Genomic DNA, 21651 nt, shown 5'->3' with positions numbered 1-21651 from the left:
TCCCGCTTCAAAAGCCAGTATACTATGTATCTACTGTCCTTACACCATGCAAATCCCGGTACCCCCATTATCAAAAGATAGCATACGCGGTCCTCATGGCATCCTGAAAGCTCCGCCACTACTTCCAGGAGTGTTCGATCACGGTGGCTTCCGAAGTACCACTCAATGACATTATAAACAACTGTGATGCCACGGGCCGGATTGCGAAATGGGCCATCGAGTTCCTCCCATTTGATATTACATACAAACTACGTCGAGCTATTAAATCCCAAGTACTGGGTGACTTTGTCGCCGAATGGACAGAGGCCGAACTCCCTAAAGAGTACGGCGCATACTCCAATTGGGTTATGTATTTCGATGGCTCCAAAATGCTGGCCGGGCTAGGGGAGGGCGTAGTTTTAACGTCACCTACTGGAGACATCATTCAGTACGTACTCCAAATACTATAAACAGACTCCAACAATGCAGCCGAATACGAGGCCTTATTGCATGGTCTCCGGATGGCTGTCTCCATGGGCATACAGGGCCTAGAAGTGCGCGGGGATCCAAACCTGCAATATCTCAAATAAATGGAGACTTTGACGCCAAAGATCTGAACATGGCAGCTTATCGTAATGTCGTCATAAAAATGTCAGCCCGGTTCGAGGGGCTCGATTTCCATCATGTGGCTCGAGAAAGTAATCAAGCGGCGGACGTTCTTGCTCGCATCAGCGCTAAGCGTGACCCCGTCCCACCTAATATCTTTCTGGAAAGGCTTTTCAAGCCATCCGTGGTGTGGCAGGGGGAAAACAGCAACACTAGTCCGGATCCGAACATAACCCCAGATTCCGAAAACACTGACATCATCGGAGGCCCAGCCACAGAAATAACACCATCGGCACATCTCACCATGGCAGTCATTGCTCCATGGATCGAACCCTTCCTGGCGTTAGGAAGGAACTTCCTGAGGACCAGAATGAGGACCGCCACATTTTCCGGCGTTCGAAGGCCTACAAGGTTCACGACGGAGAGCTCTATAAGAAAAGTGTTACCGGAGTCCTTCAAAGATGTATCTCCGAGGAGGAGGGGCGGCAGCTCCTGACTGAGATTCATGCTGGTCTCGGCGGGCACCACGCCACAGGTCGGGCCCTTGTTAGCAAGGCCTTCCGTACAGGGTTTTATTGGCCAACGGCCCGACGAATGCACAGGACCTTGTCCAACGTTGCGTCGGATGCCAACTCTTCGCCAACCAAAGCCATATGCCCCCACCGCCCTGCAAACAATCCCCATCACTTGGCCTTTTGCGGTCTAGGGACTGGATATGGTTGGACCCCTTAAAGGAGGAAGCCATAAGAAAAAATATTTGCTAGTCATGGTGGATAAATTCACCAAGTGGATAGAGGCCAAACCAGTTAAAACAGCCGAGTCCAGACCAGTAATAGACTTTATATCCGGTGTCGTACACCGTTATGGTGTTCCGCACAGCATCATCACTGATAACGGCTCCAGTTTCACAGCCGACGAAGTAAAAACCTGGTGCGCTAATCTGGGCATTAAGCTCGATTACGCCCCTGTCTATCATCCACAGACAAACGGCCAGGTTGAACGAGCCAATGGTCTTATTATGAGCGGCATTAAACCCAGACTAGTGCGGTCTTTGAAGGAATCAGACAAGCACTGGGTTGAGGAGCTCGACTCCGTACTCTGGGGGCTGCGGACCACGCCCAATCGCACTACCGGATACACACCCTTTTTCATGGTGTACGGCGCAGAGGCAGTATTACCCTGCGACATTATTCATGACTCACCTCAAGTGTGCATGTACAAAGAGAGAGAGAGGCCGAGCTTGATCGACAGGACAGCCTAGATGCCCTGGAGGTGGAGCGCGACGTCGCAAAAGCCCATTCTGCATTTTATCAACAACGGGCTCGCAGGTATCAAAGCAGAGAAGTGCGGGCCAAAACTTACAACGTTGGCGAACTCGTTCTACGCCTGCCGGAGAAGAAAAATGACAAACTCAAGCCCAAGTGGGAGGGTCCCTTCATCATCGACGAAGTTCTCAACGGAGGAGCGTACCGCTTGCGTGATGCGTCGGACAATCGACTAGAGCTGAATCCCCGGAATGCAGCCAGACTCCGAAGATTCTATGCCTAGCGACAAACTCTATGTTCGTCTCCTTCCTCTTATTGTCTTTATTATCATTTCTCTCTTTTCGTTTTTATCTTTAGCCTTAAAGGCTTTCGTGTGGTTAGACCATGCACCCCCGATGTATACATCTTCAAGTATGCACGTCTATCATACCTGGGGGCTTCTTGGACAGAAGCTTGCTATTTCCATTTTCTGAGCATAAAGCTCATAACATATGCGTTTTCTCCCATATGTTCCTTTTCTTTGCCATTATATGCATCGATATGACTTAAGTTTTGGCCAAGCTGGGTTGCCTGGCTCCTGTGCATATGCCCTACGTTCCTGTTAGTTCAGCTAGGGCATAAAGGGCTCTGCGATTGTTACTGTCGGGTCATCCGGATGTGTACCTGAGACTGGGTGAAGCCGAAAGCTAGCGTTCTTAAGGGAATATTCGGTCGGTGAATTAAAGATGTTTTTGCACTCGCTCCATTATGAACCCCCAGAAGTTATACGTATTGTGAGTTTTTCCATCACAGTCTGGACATGCACGTAGATGCATGCACACCCAGGGAAAGGAACCCTTAACGGAACTATTATCTCTGGAAGATGTTTCTTACAATCTTAAATGTAATATAACATAACTAGTCGGATACTTGTATGTTCAAGCGACTATGACCCCTATGCCTGGTTTCCATGCATACCCGGTCTACTCGGCCGTTGTAGTATTCTGAAACACTCTGCACCTTCGGGTCGAGAGGTTGAAGCAAAAAGGTCCGCCATGACAAGCGTTTTACAATTCAGCTAGAGTTACAGATGCAAAGGAAAGTACATAGTCACTTGGACTCAAAAACTTCCTCCTCTATGCCATCCAGCAGGTTGTCTAACTTGCAATCCTGCTGGGGATACTTGGCGGCTACTTCTACTTGGCCATACACTAAACTAACGGGAATTTCCTCCCCATTTGACCCTAGCGGTCTGACCCGGGCCATGTGATTCGGATCCAGCTTGGTATATCGTGTTTTTACCATGGCCCAGGCCTCTCGCGCACCCTCTCAGCAGGCCGATATCTTCCATAGTCGGATACGCCGCCGCCCTCCCTTGAACAGCTCTACAAGCTTCTCCATACTCCCTGGAGGGGAGTCGGATGGCCATAAGGCCTTGGCTACACTCCACATGGCCTGCCGAGCTTGCTCGTGCAACTGCGACAGCCCTTGCAGAAGATCACTTGATGATCCGGACACCTCCTGTTCGGGACTGCCCGTCAGCATACCTGCAACCATAGCTATATCAGCTACTTTTACCTCCAAACTGTTATAAGGTAAATCCGGCCACGTACTGAATATGCCGGCTCGCAGCTTTTTGTTCTCCTTCACGGCGTCGGCTAGCTGGGCTCGCACATCTTTCAGTTCTTCGCCCAGTTTGGTGTTTGAATCTTGGAGTTTGTTTTTCTCCTGTCTGACTCGGGTCAACACCCGTTCGCCTGCGGCATGGAGTCTTTTTGATTCTTTTTCCTCCAGTTGATCTGACGATCCTATTATGAGAGAAGCTGCAGCGTCAACACAGTCACTATACAATTACTGTTTCTCGATGGAGGGAAATATTACCGGAAGGCGCCTTCTTGGATTTTTCCAGTTCGGCGGTAACTGCAGTTAACTGCGTCCAGCACTTCTCTAGCTCTTGAGCCAGCAACTCGTTCTTCTCAGAGAGAACCTGATTATGCAGTGATCCTCAAATCAGTTGTACCAACTACTTTAAGTCTCGGGGGCTACTGGCATACGGTTATCATACTCAGATACAGTAAAACTTACCTGCACATCTTTCAAATGCTACTATGTGGCTCTGCTAAGCCCATCTTGAGCAGCTCGGATGTATGCATCAGCCGAGCTGAAGGCATTAAACGCCTCTTACAAAAAATGGGGGTCTTGTAAAACGGCCCCCCGGCGCCGATGATTCATAGCGCTCTCCACTTCCGAGTTGGTGACGGACATATTTTCCAAGCCCTCGGCCGAGGGACAGTCTAGCGTCACTCTCATATTGGCCCCCATCCCATCGGCTGGGGCTGGATCCTGGCTGCTGGGAGTATTACTGCCCAGACCCACGGACATGGTCCGGCGGACTCTTTTCCTGATACGGAATGAACATGAAAGTCACAGTTGGATGCGACTATTAAAATATATATTTGCAAACCCATACCTCTTTGACGAGGGCCCGACCATGTCTTCGCCTGCCTTTCTCTTCGAAAGCTTGCCCGGTGCGGGGGCCGCTCTCTTTGGAGTCGCTCCTGGAGTAGCACGGTATGTCGAACGCCTCCCCTTGGAAGCACGAGACAGTGCGGTGGGTGAGGCGGAACGGAGGAATCCTTTTGGGGAAGATGTCTCCTGACTACTTACGTGTGAAGCGGGGAGAAGATCAGGGTAATCGGCGATGATGGCCACTTCGGCGCCGTCGTAGCTCGCCTGGTAAAACACGCCATTCTCCAGCACCACAAATATATCCGGATCCTCTTCGAATCCGGGGTCATGGTCCCGATTGTGGCTCTCGGGCTGCGGGGCGGGGCTGTAGAGCCCCTCGGAAGTCTCTCGCCAGTGCTGTTATAAAGGACGGGTTAATAAAGCTCAGGGAGGGGAATGGGTGGAGCAAAAAATTTGGGGGCTCACCCAGGTAGGAGGATTGTACATGGAATATCCTTCTCTATGCGTGATGCGCAGGAACTCCTCTTCCTCACCTTTGAACAGTTCGGCCAATATTTTGGCTATGGCGGCAGGGGTGTCCGGGCCTTTCCTGCCGCAACGGGAGGTGTCATCTTCCCCATTGTAATTCCACATGGGAAGACCTCTGTATTGGAGTGGCTGAACTCCCCATACTATGGAGGTCGCCATCACTTCGACTATTGTATACCCGGACTGGGCAAGCGTCCTGATCTTGCTTAGGAGTTGGTGAACTTCCACACTATCTTCCTCCTCGGGGCTCCGGGGGCGCCAGCTGTGGTGCTTCTTCAGAGGAACACTCGCAAACTCGGGGAGTCCTCACCGGACCGGATCTGGAAGTACGACATCATCAATGTGAAACCACTCAGAGGTCCACTCTTCAGACGCCTTCTTCGTCGTGCCGGATAGGTATGCGGTCTCGGCAATGCGCCATATTTTGGCTCCCCCCACTTCAAATATTGATCCTTCGTGGTTGCGCGGGACAAGGCAGAGCAACTTTCTACACAGTTCAAAATGGGCCCCAATACCCAGAAATAGTTCGCAATAAGCAACATAACTCGTGATGTGCAGAATGGAGGCCGGGGTAAAATTATGCAGATGGAGGCCATAATACTGAAGAAGCCCTCGGAGGAATGGGTGAATGGGAAATCCCACGCCCCTCAGCAAATGGGGGACGAAGCACACTCGTTCTCCCACAGACGGATTGGGGAAATCCTCCGCCCGGGTTTTGCCGTTGAAGGACGCCAATCCTGCTCGAATAGGGACCAGATCTGCAGGAGGGAGAAATCCCTGCATTTGCAGCTTCTCCAATTGGTTGTGGGGCACAGAGCACCTCTCCCACTTGCCTCTCTCTAGGTTGGAATGGGAAGAGGAGCTGGGAATGTTGGCCATGTTGGAGTGGTCTCTCCTGGCAGTCTCTGAGGATATTTTCCGCGTGGTGCCGAATGGATCTGAGATCCAATCTCTTTAAATAGACGCTCTTTCTTGCATGGCTAGGGTGTCATTTGCAAAAAATACCCTGACCGTCTACATTCGCCCGACATGTGGAAGCTGAAGTCATGGATGCACAGAAGCCGAGGGGTGTGGCATTCAATTATAAGCCGAATACATTACTTGGAAGCCGTCGGAGGAGGAACCCGCCTTGTAATGCCGAAGACAATCTGCGCGCCGAACATCTTGTCATTGAAGCCTGGTTCGGGGGCTACTGAGGGAGTCCTGGATTAAGGGGTCCTCGGGCGTCCGGCCTGTTAGCCATGGGCCGGACTGATGGGCTGTGAAGATGTGAAGACCGAAGACCGCACCTATGTCCGGATGGGACTCTCCTTAGTGTTGAAGGCAAGCTTGGCGACCGGATACATAGATTCCTTTCTTTGTAACCGACATTGTGTAACCCTAGATCCTCCAGGTGTCTATATAAACCGGAGGACTTAGTCCGGAAAGGAGAGAGACTCATTACCATAGTCATACATGCTAGGTTTCTAGGGTTTAGATATTATGATCTCATGGTAGATCAACTCTTGTAATACTCATATTCATCAAAATCAATCAAGAAGGAAGTAGGGTATTATCTCCATAGAGGGGGCCCGAACCTGGGTAAACATCGTGTCCCCTGTCTCCTGTTACCATCGACCTTAGACGCACAGTTCGGGACCCCCTACCCGAGATCCACCGGTTTTGACACTGACAGAGAGCGCCTCCCCAGCAGGGAAGACGAAGCCGAAGTCCACGAGCCTGCCGCGGTCCAGCTGGAGGTGGCGTTGGCGTCTACGCGAAGCACCCCCGACAAATAGCTCTGCCGGGGTCCATCTCGAGATGATGGTGCTACCGGCGCCTAGCTGGTGATGACGGTGCTGCTGGCATTCAGTCACAGTCCGAGTCGTCATCTTCGGACTTGACGACCAGATGCACGCTGCCGCTGTCTTCGCCATCGGTGTCCTCCTCGCCGCTGTCGCTCGAGGAGGAGATTTCGTTGTTTCTCAAGCTTTCTACACAGCACCCAAAACGAGCGTCTGAAGACCCGAAGATCTTGATGGAGAGCTTGTCGGACTCCACCAACTTGAAGCGGAGGACGTGTCCCTCCTCAAGATAGTGGGCATGAGTGAAGCTTTTCCACCCGCACCCAAGGAACATGAGGTGAGGCGCGGGGAACTCGACATTCGCCCACATGGTGCCATTACAGTAGCCGCTCACGCACAGCCACAACCTGAGCGGCTGAGCAACCTCCACCACCGTGCCGAAAGGTCGGGGGAGCCGCAGGCAAGTATGGGGAGGATCGCGTGCTCGACGATGAACTCGAGCGCCGTGTCCCCCGTATGACCCTCTGCCTGGGACAGACCAGTGGGAGACAACGAGCGCCTCACTCCGTCCACCTCAACTATGGGCGCTGCATCGACCCCAACCTTGCCCCGCGGCCCCGCCTCATGCACTGGAATCGGCCTCTACAGCCACAGCCGAAGCAGAAGCATGGTGTCGAGGAGAAGCTCTCGCCGCCGTAGCCGAAGCATGAGCGCGACCTCTTCCTCTCGCCATGGTGGAAGCAGAAGCAAGGAAAGGAAGGAGAAGAAGGTGGATGAGCATCGGTGCCCTCGCACCCCTCCTTTTATCACAGGGAGCATGCGGGCTGGCTCTCCACTACCCAGGGGCAACCGTCCCGCTCCACCAATCCAACCCCCTGCATCCTTGGCTAGAGTCTTGCTCCATCGACCGCCCAGTTTCGCCAATCCGGCGCTCTGGCTCCTCTGATTAATGCACTACCACCATGACTGCCCTTGTGCACGAATCCAACGTCCCGCGTCATGGGAAAGAGGGGAGGGCTGTGTTAAAGGGGGAAGTGATGGTAAAAGTGGCAATTACCCCAAATCACGCATGGGCACCCTAGCGGCCTCCTCATGCGCTTTCGCCCCTGGGTTTCGATGCAATCGGCCTGCATGGACCAAACGCCGGAGATACAAGGATGGAGCCGGGGGCCGGCCCAAATCCATATTCATTAAGAAGCAAAGAAAATCTCAAAGCACAATGCCATTTCTGGCAAGGTCAATGCGTGAGTATGTGCATTATTTGCACTAGCACAACGATCCCCGGAAACACGTGTGATCTAGGCTCGGGGGCACCTATCGGTGCAACAAACATGGGTGTTTGCTGCCCTAACTTATGCATAGACGTGTTGCAGTTCCCATGGCAAGCATCAAGTTCGATACACAGCCAAATGAGAGAAACCGCTCTTCGTGATATCAAGGAGCGCATTAAGAAGACCAAGGCTTGGAGCAAGCCACAGGATTCACAACAGAAGCAACCAACACTGGCAAGTCGCGGCCCTACAAGCCCCTTGAGCACGGACTTGTAGCCAACGCCAGTGCTCCACCTCGCTGATCAACAAGGTGTCAAGCCCTCAGGTGATTAGGTGGAGGCAGCCCATATGCGTGAGCTTGCGGGGACGAGGATTACCTTTATTGACACCCGTCCTAATGGCGTGTCAAGCTAATAAGAGGTAGGTGGATAAGCGGACCATCACCCTTGCCGAGGTACACCTTCCACACGACACCTAGCAATGTATTCAATGCATTTTTATCCAAACTAGCAGACTTAGGTATGATAGATCTGCATTAGTCTAATCATCATGTAATGACCTTTTTGCCACTATGGTAACCCCTTGAGCTATAAAAGGAGGGCTAGGGTAACTTTACAGGGGTTAGAACCCTCACGACACACATGCATAGGTATTCGTGCAGCTGCCCTCTCCTAGCGACTTGCCAGGGGAGAGCCCTCCGTGTACTTTCTTCCATATTCACCCAATACACAAAAGCAGGAGTAGGGTTTTACACTTCTCAGCGGCCCGAACATGGGTAAAAGCATGGCACCTCCTGTTGTGCTTGCTTTTCGTGTCAATTGACCCCCAGCCGAACCAGCAAAGGGGCAACCCTGTCGCATAGATCGCCGGCCCCACACCGACAACATCATTGGATGCAAGTCCTCCACAAGCTCACTCTCATCTTCAAAACGACCATCAAGATCATCAAGCTTCACAAAATCCAATCAATGGAAATGGTTTGCAAGACCGCCTTTGAGAGTGCAAGCGACATCGTCATCAAGAACAAGATGCCATGGACAAAGAGCAAGCGCGCCAACGTCAACACCAAGAAGAGTAAGACAGTGGCATAGTACGGCAAGGACAACAATGTCATGAGGAACAGGCTCTTGATGTACAACGTGCTCTCCAAGAAGCAACTTGCACCGTCAATGAGCGCAACCCTCGGGTGGACGAAGTAGAAGAGGCACGCCATCAAGTGTGCCAAGAGGAAGCCGTGCATCTTGAGAAGCACCAAGAAAGGAGGAACCGGGCATGAATCACTCGCCCTCAACGGCAAGCTAACTAAGCGGAACAAGAGGAGCAAGAGGTTGGAGACCCCACCTCCAAGAGAAGACCGATGACACCATCGACATGATGATGAGCAATGCTATGGCATGCTAAAGTTCAACATGCCTAAATTATTCAGAAGCACTGATCCCGAAGACTTACATATCATGGGCTTTAAAAGTGGATAAGATATTATGTCTTCATAACTACGATGAGGAAGAGAAGGTAGCCATGGCATCACTTGAGCTCCAAGATTATGTTTTCATTTGGAAGGAGCAAGTCATCGAGCGGCACCAAGAGAAAGGTGAACCACCCATAACGACTTGGAACCAAATGAAGGATGTCATGAGAGCCCGTTTTGTGCCTACACGCTATAGTCGTGATCTTTTCATGAAGCTACAACTTCTCAAGCAAGGCACAAAGTCGGTAGAAGATTACTATAAAGAAATGGATAATGCCATGACAAGAGCCAATGTCAAGGAAGACGACAAGAAAACTATGGCACATTTCTTGAATGGACTCAACCATCCAATCAAGAAAGTTACAGATTTTCAACCATACTCCAACCTCCTCGGGCTAATACACCAAGCGACCAAGGCAGAGCGACAACTGCAAGATGACTTCAAGTATTCCAAGTACTCTTCCAAGACCAATGGACCCTAGTCCCAAACTTGCACAACTACATACCTCCTACTACTACTTGAGCTACACCCACAAACAATAACAAGTCAAGTTCCAAGCAACCCATGACTTCTTCAAGTCGTCCTACTACAAACTACTACAAGATGAGAGCTTCATCATCAACTACTCCAATGGATGTGACTGCCAAGACAAGTTCCATCCAATGTTTTACTTGCGGGAGCCATGGACACAAGACATACCAATGCCCCACACGGCGCACCATGATCACCAATGATGATGGCACCTATGACTCCATGAGCAATGAAGAAATGGAAGAACTTGAGCATGTGGCCATGCACCATCATGTGAATGAATATGAAGTTTCTCAAGTCTTTTGTGACAATGATTCGAGCCCGCCTCTAATTGTCTCCAAGATCTTGACGCTTCAACACCTAAAAGATGAGACCAACGATGCCATATCTTTCGTACCAAAGCGGGTATCCAAGGATGTTCCTTCAAGGTCCTCATCGACGGTGGAAGTTGCCCCAATTTGGCAAGCGAAGAGTTATGCTCCAAGCTATAATTGGTCAAGACGAAGCACCCTCGCCCCTACAAGGTCCAATGGCTAAGTGACTCTGGCACCATTCAAGTGTCCTTCAGGATTGGCACATACGAATACACATTGGAGTTTGATGTGGTTCCCATGTCCGTGTGCCATCTCCTCCTAGGAAGACCTTGGCAATTCGACCACGGCGTCATCCACAATGGAGGAACCAATCACTATAGCTTCAAGATGAAGGGCAAGGAGTTCGTGCTTTGGCCCATGTCGCCAAGTCAAGTCATCGCCGACAAGCAAGCATAGAGCAATCATGGAGAGACTAGTGAGAGAGTGAACCATCACAAATAATGTGAAAGCCACAAGCTAAAATTGAGTTGATCCATTACAAGCGACAAGAAAAACTTAGTGCTTTTAGCCACCAAAAGATACATCAGGGATGTGAGTGAGAGTCCATGGAGTGTTCTTCACTTTGTACTTGTGTGCAAAGATTAAGCGGTGAGGACTTATACTTCACAACGTCTACCTTTGGTTTTGTCTCATTTATTGCAGGAATTCGTGGATGTCTTTCTCGATGAGGTTCTTCCAGTCTTCCTCCGCTTCACGACATCAAGCACCGCACCGACCTCATTCTCGGCACACCCCTACTGACGATGTCTTGGAGTAGGGGTTACAAACCTAGTTGGCCCACAGTCCCTAGGCCGAGCCTACAGCCCACCGATCTCAACAAGGAAGGACTCCGGAAGCCTCGAACCCAGTCGTGATCAAGACGGACACTGCCGAAGACTTGGTAAACACTTCAAGGATAACTCTGGATTTTGGCATGTTTATTCCTAGTAGGCAACCGACCCTGTGTAACCCTAGATACCCCTGGTGCCTATATAAACCAGAGGGTTTAGTCTATAGGGACGCAAACACAATTACTAGCCTTAGGATTTAGAACATAATATACGATCTCGAGGTAGATCAACCTGTACTCGATACTCCATCAGCAATATAATCAACCAAGATGTAGGGTTTTACCTCTTCAAGAGGGCCCAAACCTGGGCAAATATTCTCTCCCTTGTCTCCTGTTCACCATCGTTCCAACATCCACAGCTTGGGAACCCTAACAGAGATTCGGTGGTTTTAGTACCAACACCTACCCAACATGGCACTATACCAAGTCAACCCTGACAAAACAAAAGAAATTCAAAGGCAAGTGCAACATCTTCTCGAAAATGGGTATGTACGCGATAGCCTAAGTCCATATGTCATTCCGGTTATTCTTGTGCCTAAGAAAGATGGTAGTTTCTGCAAGTGCATGTTAGTTACTCAACTTGAGTTGAATGTTATTGGATTTGAGCACATTAAAGACTTGCATGTGCATGATACTTCGTTTGCGGTTCCATAGGACAAATGCCAAGCTAACAATTTTTTGGAGTGATACTATCTTCAAGATGGCTATCTTATGCAGACTAACAAACTTTATATACCTGAGTCTTCTCTTCATTTGTTGCTTTTGCAATAAGCTCACAGTAGAGGACTTATAGGACACTTCAACCATGCCATGCACTTTAATAACTACTTTTGGCGTATGGGTATGATTTGTTCCTTCGCCACGCTCTCTAATAACTACTTTTGGCGAAAGATGTTTTACAACATCGCACGCCATACCAACCGATGCATCACATATCGCAAAGCTAAGTCACACTACTGCAGGATGCTGCTAACGTGACACTATGATCAGAGACCCTTTGACGAAACTGTGTGCGATGCAATAATCGCAAACGGTGGTGTAAAATAACCGTCAAAAAAGGTGCAAACCGTTTGCGATGGCGGGCAAATCAAACGTGGTTCAGATTTTAGTTGTGTGCGCGATGCTGAGCATACAGTTCATCATACGAACTGTTTGTGATTAGATAGAACAACAGAAACAAGCAGCCATATCAATGTGTGTGCAATATATGGCATACAGTTTGCTTTGATGAACTGTTTGCAATGATTGAGGTGAACACAAACGATTCGGCGTAACAAGATGTGTGTGATACCCGGCAAATAGGTCGGTAATCAGAATTGTGTGCGATCATTATAGACATCCCATACGGTCTTTTTTGGTAAATTGTGTGCTCATCAGGGCACACAATTTTAACAAACCAACCTGTGGGCGATAATGTAGAGATCTCTGTTGAATACTTATTACTAATCATCTGCGATGAGATTGACAGGATAAACAGAGATAACAAATTAATATGAGCGAAGGGAAACAGAGATATGTACAGTCTGCTTAATTTAGTCCTTCTTCTTCTTGTTGTTGTTGTTTGATGGCCCCGCGACATCGTCTTGGCGAGGACGCTTCTTGCCACTGACGGTTGGCTTTTCATAGTCACCGCCATCGTCATCGGTGTTGCTCTCGTCGTCCTCCTCCTCCTTGTTCGACCATTCCTCCTCCTCATCATCAGCGTCCTCTTCTCCGTCCTTCGACGGCTCCTCGGCCGTCTGGTTGTCGTCTGATGACTCCAGAGGCGGCGTCCCTTCCATGATCCGGATATAATCGAGGTGTGGACTCGGTGTCGGACTCATGGAAGACTAGGGGGATAATTCCTATGTTGACCTATCATTGGGCGCTAGACTGCTGACCAAACTGTCATCCTCGCTGTCGCTCGACATGGCTGCAGAGTGTGTGCCAGTGTGTAGCGCGGCCTGCCGGGGATGATGAAGAGATGGTGGACACTTAAGTGGGGTATGGAGAGAAGAGGAAATGCCAATTGAAGAGGGGGTTGACGTATTATCTAACCGCTGATATAATCAACCGCAATTATTTGTACCCAGTAGCTCCAAATTCTCGGGGTTGCGCAAGACTCCTATTGGTTGGTTTATTTTTTCAGGACAAAAAGAAGGAACGAGTTTTGGGATTATGCACCGATAACAGTACGAACGGAGTAGGACAGTTGGCAAGCAATACATTGGGATCTTCTTATTGATAAAGCCAGTAATAATCAAACTACAAAGGAAAAGAAAAAAAAGATAAAGGAATATATCTGCACGAATCTTCGCGTAACATCAATGGCATAGGACCTAGATGTGCATTACTTAGAGCACATCTAGATGTGCTTTAGCAATACTGTCAAACAAAACCCCTAATCATCATTGCAAACAGCGCATAGAACATGGCTAATGCAACAACCAGAGCTACACATGCTAGTTCCTTCTTGTCTCTTGCGTTCATCTGTTGCGTGTGATTGATTCTTTCTTGCTTCATCATACTGATTGTACATTCCAGATCAGCCAGTTTCTTCTTGAGATCTACGTTATCTTCTGCGAGCTTGGTGATAACACTCTGAGCCCTGCCATGCCATTCTTCATCTAGCCAGTTAACAAAGGCACAAGCCTCATATCCCTGCCAATGTTAAATAGTATTCAGGATGAGCGGTGGTACTAACTGAAGTAAAATGATGAACTTAGCACTAACCTCTAAGGGGCAATTGAGAAACCGCCTGCCAATGTCGAATCCCTTCGTGCATACACGTCGAGCAGGAGTGTGCCCCTGCACACAACTCAAATTTTGGTACTTCTTGGTGGCACAAAACTCAGAGTCGAACTCGTGTTGCGGGAGTCTGGAGTCATGCTCCGGATCTGGCGGAAGATCGCTTTCCTAGGGGGGGAGGGGGTGGGGTGTCATTCAGGACGGATTCAGCAAGGAGCTATACTTTGGACATGCTAAAAAAGATCTGGATAGATTGGAACCTGACAGGACGATTCGGATCCGTAGTACACCTGCCTTCTGATGACCTTAGGCAAGTGCTCGGCAGCGACCGTCGTCATGGCAGCGATACGAGCAGGAGCAGCCGCACCGAAATCATCAGCACCACTCGTTCGCATTCCCCCAATGTTAGCGCCACGTGATGGAATTTAGAGGCTATGTAGGGATTTCGGGGAAATGGGGAAACTGTGGGGATAAGCTAACGGTCGGGAACTACTTATGGCAATATATGTTGTATACGGCACACTGTTTATACATGTCGTTTGTGTTAGGTATTACAATGTCATACACGATTTCCGCACGAAACCGTGTGAGAAGACAATGTAGGTTAGACACGGTTGCCGTTACATAACCGTATGTGATGTACTACCCTATCCATATAATTGAGTTACAGTGATATCGTGTAAACAGCCGCTCTGCGGATATCCGTAAAAAAACAGCGGCTCCGCATATAGAGATGGCGGCGGCGGCCTAGGCAGCGGCTATCAGAGAAGAGGTCAATCCTCGGTCGGTGGGCGGTGGCAGCGTCATAGGAGGTCAATCCTCGGTCTGCGGCGGGAGATAGGAGGAGCTCAACCATCGAGGTCGGCGGCGGCGTGATTCGAGCACATCCATCACGGTCGATGGCGGGGTAGTGGAGGTCGAACTTTAGGCGGCAGCCGCACTAAGCTTTGCTCCTCGACCCTGTTGTCTCGGCGTGCAGCCGCATCGTGCTTCTCTGTCTGCTGGGTGGAGGTCGCCGCGCGGCTAATTAATTAAGGTATTCTTTTCGTGAGTGGATTAATTAAGGTATTCAATTCCTAAGGCTAGTGTTGTACTAGTACTCTGCACGTAAATTGACTGGCCATTAATTTTTGTCATTGCACGTCTGGAAAACAACATGTGGAGCACCCTTAGTAATTATGAAAACAAAACCTTGTGATTTATGCACGCATCTTTGGGCAGTAGTTAATACGTGTATTAATGTTGTTGTTTTGTTTTTAATTACGATTCGTGTGCTGCAGATGGAACGAAAGTACAAAGTGGCGTGACAGAGTTCATGAATTTGGCTGAAAGTATAAAGAGGAGAATTGGTGATGCGGATTACATCTTGTGTCCATGTACTGATTGTGCCAATACAGAGTCACATGAAGTTGCAGATGTCCAGTTGCACTTAGTCTCTAGGGGATTCATGGATGGATATACACGTTGGACCAGACACGGTGAAGAGGAGGTCATGGATGAAGATACCCAGGGCAGGGAGATGCCAAACACCAATCAGTGTCACATGGATGTTGAATCTAACGTCGACGCAGATGACGACGATCATGATATGCCAGATTTTGCTACTATGATTGCAGATTTCGAGGGCCCAAAAAAGGATATGATTGGGTACAAGGATCTGCCAACCATTGATGTGGACTCCAAGAAAGAATTATATCTAGGTTGCAAAAAGAAATATTCCAAGTTGAGTGCCACCCTGGCGCTTCTCAGATTTAAAGCAGCAAACGGTCTATCAAATAAGGGCTTCACAGAGATGTTAGGTCTTTTCAAAGAAATTCTTCCGGAAGATAATGTGCTCCCCAGAAGCACGAATGAAGCGAAGAAAATTGTTTGCCCATTGGAACATGAAGTACAGGAGATACACGCTTGTGTGAATGACTGTATATTGTACCGTGGTGAGTACAAAGATTTGCGTGCATGTCCCACATGCAAGCATGCACGATACAAGCGCAGGAGAGCAAAGGATAAGTACAAATTGGACTACGAGATCAAGAGAGGAATCCCGTTCAAGGTTGTTTGGTACTTGCCTTAAATTCCAAGGTTGAGGCGTTTGTTTGGAAACCACTATAGAGGCAAAGAGGTTGCGGCGGCATCATGATGAGCGAATTGCGGATAAGTTTATGAGGCACCCGAAATATGGGGCTCGGTGGGAATTAATCGACAACAAGTATGTAGACTGTGCCAAGGATCCTAGAAGTATAAGGCTCGGGGAGACTGACGGGATGAACCCTTTTGGCGATATGAGCACCAATCACAGCACATGGCCGGTGCTTCTATGCATATATAACCTAGCTCCTTGGTTGTGTATGAAGAAAAAATACATTATGATGTCAATGATTATCCAAGGCCCGAAGCAACTTGGAAATGACATCGACATTTACTTTCATCTACTGGTAGAAGAACTGCTGACTGTGTTGATAGATGCGCGTGCTGTAAAATGTTATGATGCTTACAGAAAGGAGATTTTCAATCTACATGCGATGCTGGTGCACACCATTCAAGATATGCAGGCATTGGGCAATACATCGGAGCAGAAAACAAAGGGAGATGTAGGGTGTGTCACATGCATAGATAGGACAGCTAGCAGAAGACTTCCCAACTCGCACAAAACCGTGTATTTGCGTCATCGTAGGTTCTTACGGAAAACACACCCATACCGAAAGATGAATGTTGAATTTGATGGTACAGTAGAGGCAGGTGTGGGCCCAAGATCCTATGAAGGGGAGGTGGTCCACAACTTGGCTAAAAAAATTAATGTTGTGCTTGGCAAGAACCACCCTTTGACGGTGAAACAAACACCCAAGGGTCAAGTGTTAAAGAAGAAAACAGTGTGCTAGAAATTACCTTACTAGGAGATTCTACGTGTACGTCACTGCATTTATGTCATGCACGTAGAGAAGAACGTATGTGAAAGCATCCTTGGTACTCTGCTCAAGATTAAAGGTAAAAGAAAGGGTGGTGATGCTTCACGGCTCGATATGCTTGCTGATCAATCAAAACGCAAGAGTGAAGCAGAAGATGATGACAAATTCATCAAAGCTCGCCAGAGTTACAGTTTTAGTACAAAAGAAGCAACACAGTTCTTCACCTATTTGTTGTGAGTTAAGACACCCTCTTCCTACTGCGCAAACATCAGAAGTCTCGTGGATGTGAGCTCAGGTAAAATGAAGTCGGGACACATGAAGTCACATGATTGCCACGTAATGTTGACACAAATCCTCCCGGTGGCCATCAGGAATCTGATGGACAAAGATATAAGAAACACACTCATTGACCTCTGTGATTTCTTCAACCAACTATGGCAGAAAGTTGTAGATCCTGAAGAGTTGGATCATATGCAAGATGATATTGCAAGAATATTGTGCAACCTAGAGATGTTTTTCCCACCGTCATTCTTTGACGTCATGGTCCATCTCACTGTGCACCTTGTCGACGAGATAAAGTATTGTGGTCCTATGTTTCTTCGCAACATGTATCCCTTCGAGTGCTTCATGGGAATACTGAAGCGCTTTTGTCGGAACCAAAACCATCCAGAGGCAAGCATCCTACAAGGTTATACCGCGGAGGAGGTGGCTGAGTTTTGCATCGAATACATGAAACAAAGAACTATAGGTTTGCCCATCTCTCGCCACGAGGGAAGGCTGAAAGGTAAGCCAGTCCTTCCTGGCACGCAAATGGCTGCACCCGGAGAATTGGCAGAGAAAGCCCATTTGACGGTACTTCTTAACAGCCCAGTTCTCAGCGCTTATGCCGAAGAACACTTGGCGGAGATACACCAAAGCTTCTTACCAATGGTGCCTTCATCAGATGTGGAGATGAAGGAGCACACTAAGAACTATGCCGAATGGCTGAAGAATCGTTTGGCACAAGGATCCATCGATGACATTGCTACGTCGTTGGCACAAAAGCCATCACCTACGGTGTTGACGTACCAAGCATATGACATAAATGGATACATGTTCTACACTAAGGAACTTGATCAGAAGACCCCATATCAGAACAGCTCTGTTCGAATAGAATGCATGACTGTAAATGAAGCTGATAAAGGGTATACTATGGAACCATCAAAGAGATTTGGAAGCTTGACTATGTGAAAGTTCAGGTGGCATTATTCAGGTGCGCATGGATCGCTCTTGGTCAGGTAAGGATTGATGAGTACAGGAAGACCTGTGTTAACAGGACAATGATGGCATATCACGCGGACCCATTCATTCTTGCCAGCGATGCTACCCAGATTTTCTTTGTGGAAGACCCCTTGCATACGAACTGGCATGTACTGATGCATGGGAAGAGAAGGGTACTGGGTGTCGACGATGTTGCTGATGAGGACGAGTACGATTAATTTGACGAGTTGCCAGCCAAGGGATCACGCACCCGTGTAACAGAGAAGTGTAAAATCAACAGTAAACCCAAGTTCATTCGGGGTGAACGTAATGATCCCAGTTCCCCCATGTACATGGGAATTAAGCCGTAAGACTAGTCTTTATGCCTACCCTGCAACTTAATTCGTTCAATTTAGAACTGTCGCGTGTACTGAATTGTGAGTTATGCTCGGTTTTCTGTTGATGTAAGAACCATTAATATGTTGACCTTGATATGCTGTCAGCTCAAGCAATGAATGTGCATTGTTTTTTGTAATATTTATTATTATATCATAGAGGTAGCACACTGAATTGATCTCACTATAGTATGTGTGAACAAAAATATGTAATCTGGTTTGCTAATAGCACATGGTTCGTTGATGAAAGCCGTGTGCCAATCAAACCCCGCCCACGATCTGAGTCGTGCTTTCTGATTGGCCAGAACCCAAACCCCACGGATCATACGTCTGTACCGTTGGATGCTCCCAGATTGAACGGCGATCCTCATCCCTTTCGACATCACATGCAGTTCTGGTTGTAATTTTATTTTTATGCACAAAATGCACATTAATCTGAAAAAATGTCTTAAATATAGCTAACGATACCTGAAATGCGCCAGAAAATCAAACCCGTGGTATAATGGTGATTGCGTACCATGGAAATTTTTATGAGGCCAAATGATGAAGTCACCGGCCACAGGAGTTTGAATTGACACGTCTCCTTTTGGAAACCATGATCCTTCATGTGAGATGCTCCAGTTTGGAAGGAGCGGTCATCCAAACTTGTGCCAAACTTTACCAATTTTTTTCCACGGGGTCGTGAGAGCACGCCACAGGCACAGATCGATTTTGATGATGTCCGAACTCCATCTGAATTTCCTGTAATTAAAATACCAACTAGGCCAACGCCAGTGGCCGCACCTCGCGGCCAAAATGGTTGAAACTTCTCCCCGCTTCTCGAACAAAGCGACGCACAAATAATCTGTACACCTTCTTTGCTAGGCTGATAGTAAGGGGGTATCATAGCTAGTATCATGCATGCCAACTAGGCAATTTTGATGAGCTATCATAGAATTAAATGAAGAAAGAGAGGATTACGTATCATATCATGAAACCGTATCATAATAAATGCTATGCTACTATGTGTCATGCATGACAATAAATAAAGTACTACATGATACTACTCTATGATACTGTGCATTAGACTAGCCATAGTGGGAGTAACTTCAGCAGTAACATTGAGTCCAACTCAGCAAATTTGCTTATGTGGCAATGAGTTAATGAGGAGAGAGGTAGTTTGAGTAACTCAGCTAGTTACTGTAACATCACATGTCCCAATGCAATATGAGTCTATAACCTAATAAGTGGGGCTTTGCATGTTACCATACTTATTTTACTACCCACTATGAAGGTACTAACATAGTCTAGGGATATGTGTATGTTACTCTCCATTGTGGCTAGTCTTAGATCAAGTACAATGTATTGCTTCCAACAAGTTGCTTTCTTGTTTCATCTTACTGAAAATGAGGCCTTTCAGTCATCTTGCCCATGTGGTATGATTTGCATGTCTCAAGTGATTCAAAATCAAGTGAGTCCAAACAATCCATCTACATGGAGCTTCTTCATGCGTTCTATACCAATATGACTCAAATGGCAGTGCCACAAGTATGTGGTACTATCATTACTATTTTATATCTTTTGGCACGAACATGTGTATCACTGCGATCGAGATTCATTTTAGGTGCAAGACCATTGAAGGTATTATTCAAATAAACAGAGTAACCATTATTCTCCTTAAATGAATAACCGTATTGCGATAAACATAATCCAATCATGTTTATGCTCAACGCAAACACCAAATAACAATTATTTAGGTTTAACACCAATCTCGATGGTGGAGGGAGTATGCGATGCTTGACACATCAACCTTGGAAACACTTCCAACACATATCGTCATCTCACCTTTAGCTAGTCTCCGTTTATTCCGCAGCTTTTATTTCGAGTTACTAACACTTAGCAACCGAACCGGTATCTAATACCCTGGTGCTGCTAGGAGTACTAGTAAAGTACACATTCATATAATGTATATCCAATATACTTCTGGCGACCTTGCCTGCCTTCTCATCTACCAAGTATCTAGGGTAGTTTTGCTTCAGTGACCGTTCCCCTCATTACAGAAGCACTTAGTCTCGGGTTTGGGTTCAACCTTGGGATTCTCCACTAGAGCAGCAAATGATTTGCTGTTTCATGAAGTATCCCTTTTGCCCTTGCCCTTCTGGAAACTAGTGGTTTTACTAACCATCAACAATTGATGCTCCTACTTGATTTCTACTTTTGCGGTGTCAAACATCGCGAGTTGCTCAAGGATCATTATATCTATCCCTGATATGTTATAGTTCATCACGAAGCTCTAATAGCTTGGTGGTAGTGACTATGGAGAACCATCACTATCTCATCTGGAAGATTAACTCCCACCCGATTCAAGCGATCGTGGCACTCAGACAATCTGAGCACATGCTCAACGATTGAGCTTTTCTCCCTTAGTTTGCAGGCTTAAGAAACTTGTCAGAGGTCTCATACCTCTTGACGTGGGCACTAGTCTGAAATCCCAATTTCAGTCTTCGGAACATCTCATATGTTCTGCGACGTTTCAAAACGTCTTTGGTGCCACAATTCTAAACCGTTAGCATTACGCACTGAACTATCACGTAGTCATCAAAACGTGTATGTCAGATGTTTCGCAACATCTACAGACGACGCTGAGGTTCAGCACACCGAGCGGTGCATTAAGGACATAAGCCTTCTGTGCAGCAATGAGGACAATCCTCAGTTTACGGACCCAGTCCGCATAATTGCTACTACCAACTTTCAACTAAATTTTCTCTAGGAACATATCTTAAACAGTAGAACTAAAGCGTAAGCTATGACATAATTTGCAAAGATCTTTTGACTATTTTCATGATAATTAAGTCCATCTGATTATTTAATGAACTCCCACTCAAATAGACATCCCTCTAGTCATCTAAGTGATACATGATCCGAGTCAAACTAGGTCGTGTCCGATCATCACGTGAGACGGACTAGTCATCATCGGTGAACATCTCCATGTTGATCGTATCTACTATACGACTCATGTTCGACCTTTCGATCTCTTGTGTTCCGAGGCCATGTCTGTACATGCTAGGCTCGTCAAGTCAACCTAAGTGTTTTGCATGTGTTCCGAGGCCATGTCTGTACATGCTAGGCTCGTCAACACCCGTTGTATTCGAACGTTAGAATCTATCACACCCGATCATCATGTGGTGCTTTGAAACAACGAACCTTCGCAATGGTGCACAGTTAGGGGGAACACGTCTCTTGAAATTTTAGTGAGGGATCATCTTATTTATGCTACCGTCGTTCTAAGAAAATAAGATGGAAACATGATAAACATCACATGCA

This window comes from Triticum aestivum, chromosome 3D, assembly GCF_018294505.1.
Source record: "Triticum aestivum cultivar Chinese Spring chromosome 3D, IWGSC CS RefSeq v2.1, whole genome shotgun sequence".
In the NCBI taxonomy this organism is placed as follows: Eukaryota; Viridiplantae; Streptophyta; class Magnoliopsida; order Poales; family Poaceae; genus Triticum; species Triticum aestivum.
The sequence above is the reverse complement of the archived record's forward strand: the minus strand, read 5'-3'. Positions refer to the sequence as shown.